Raw genomic sequence first — 2386 nt, forward strand, 5'->3', positions numbered from 1 at the left:
TTCTAACAAAAACCAAAACAACTGCTCACTTGATTGACAGGTACAGCATGATGATGGATAAAAGTGAAATGCAATAGGTCAGAGAAGGAATGAGCACGAATTGAGGAAGATAAGGGTTTTAAATTAGTTTAAAGGGTTGGGGTGGGGAGTCAGGCTGCAAATGCTCTTGACTGAACTTGGCCTTGGCTCTCCAAGAGCTCCAAACTGCCTAGAAATTAATGCAGTGTGGCTAACAGTTAATGATATATTCATGTCTGTAAAATCTTTTAAAATAATTATTATAACCTAAATTCAACCACGTAAACAGCACTACACACAGTGCAGACCTGCCCTGAAAAACAATGTGCAAAACAGATCTGGCACAGTATCATTTTATAATCTTAGTTCAACCTAACATAGTAGCTCCACTCCCAGGCCCAGACCTACACCCTCCCCACAAAAACAAAACAAATCTAATCAGGTTGTGAAAGAAATGGCAGCCTTATTCTATCTGAAGCCTTCAAAGAAAGGTACACAACATGTAGCCAGGTGCAGATATTTCGGGGGATTTCCCACCCCAAAAAAACAAGTAACCAAATAAATGAAGAAAGTGCCTAAAACATGATACAGCATTTTGAGCCCTTTCAAATACTAGGCAGAGAAAGGTGTAAAGTAGGAAATACCCAGATCTTCAGTAATTTCCAGAAAGGTCTGCAGGCAGATCCTCAGTGCTGCTCCTGGAACATCTGTACACAAGCCCTCGGGCCTAGAGCTGAGTGCACCTCTCCCTTCTGCTTCTCTTTTCCTTCTCTCCATTCCCCACTCCACAAAACAACTGGCCAGGCCCCATCTTCACTGTAGTTGCTGAGGTCGGGGCCAATCACCTGAGTAAAGTTAAGAAATATGTTCCAAAGTGTCCTGGGCGATGCCCTTGATTCCCAAGGGGTTCTCTCTCAGGAAACTTAGCCACTGGTCCACTACCAGAGAATTCTTCTGGGTAAATACTAGTTTCTACAGGGCAATGGCTATTTCACGATATAATGACCATTGCCCTTCTTCAGAGTTCAGGCCAAACTGAAATGTAAACCTATAGAGATTCTTGAATTTCTCTTCTTGTTTGGTTTCTGTTAAAAGACTAGAGAACCCTGTACAGATCTCATCAATGCTGTCTGCACTTACTGCCTTACAGCCATCAAAAAGCTCCTCCCTGGTAAATTTGTACATGGTAGCAGCCTAAAACTTCCAGGCCAAGAGCAGCACTCAAAATTCCATAGGATCAACACATAGGTCATTGCAAAAGTGCTCATGCCTTCCTCCAAAATCGCATCTTCCTGTTCATCCTTGTAGCACCTGAAACAGCTCTTCCAACCTCTGCAAGGAAGAGTCCTCAGCATTGGTCCTGGACTCCCCCCTCCCCCCAGGATCTCCAGAAGATGTTGGCAGCTGGCAGGCCTCAGTGGCTGGTCTGCCACAAGATGGCACCTGTTCCTCATAGTGGCCAGCCCCAACCCCGCCCCATCCTTCCCCACCTCCTGTGTGACTTCCTGCTGGGGTCCATGTCTCCATTCTTGCTGCCCAAGGTTGATGAAGTATTCTTGCACTTGGTGACAGACTGGCCCATGATGGTGGTGGCCTGGCCTCTAGAGTGGGCCCCTCTGGGACAGATGCCCTCACTGCCGCTGGCCCACATATTTCAACATGCCATCAATTAGAGGAGCCAGCCAACAGCTACTCCAGAGGCTCCTCCAGTCAAACCCTTTCTTTGGGCTTTGTTTTCTTTTCTTTTCTTTCTTTCTTTCTGTCTTTCTTTCTTTTTCTTTTTTCTTTTTTTTAAGAAAACATGACTCAATGACACTTGGAAGGAGTAATTAGTGAAGCATCCCAAATAAAACCTACTTCAACACTTTCTTATAAAATGGATAAGCAAAACAAAGCCGCTGTCTATGTAACATATTTTGGATGTGGGTAAGAGATTATGTCTGTTACAGACCATGATTGGCAACATTAACACAGCTCTAGTTTTTAACCTCCATAGAACATGCAAGAATTAGGGCTGTTGAAAATACAGCAATTTGTGAAATTTAGAGTTAGTGAGGATTCTAAGAGCACGTAAGAGATATCTCTGCAGTAGACTTGGGACACCATCAGATTCATTGTAGTGTTTGTCAGAGCCCAGACCATTCTGTAGCCTCTTTCTGTCACAACAGCTGATGCAAAGAGCAGACAGGGTACGATCTGCAGCAACCTTTTTCCCACTCACAGCTGTGCCAAGAGCCAAGCCCACCATCACCACCACTCCTGGGAATGGGCTCTTCAAGGTAGCAACACTGTAAGCAGAGGCAGGCTAAAGCTGCCAGGACCTTCAGGAGACTAAGCAGGCCCATTGTTCCTCCAGAGTTTCTTATCT

At 44.8% G+C, this 2386-nt stretch overlaps 1 pseudogene; it reads right to left on the reverse strand.

Annotated features, from left to right (window-relative positions):
* Positions 1 to 624: 624 nt before the first annotated feature.
* Positions 625 to 1803, reverse strand: LOC110554888 (DCN1-like protein 3; annotated as a pseudogene).
* Between the last annotated feature and the right edge of the window lie 583 nt (positions 1804 to 2386).

The sequence above is a fragment of the Meriones unguiculatus genome, chromosome 3 (genome assembly GCF_030254825.1).
Source record: "Meriones unguiculatus strain TT.TT164.6M chromosome 3, Bangor_MerUng_6.1, whole genome shotgun sequence".
NCBI classification, from domain to species: domain Eukaryota; kingdom Metazoa; phylum Chordata; class Mammalia; order Rodentia; family Muridae; genus Meriones; species Meriones unguiculatus.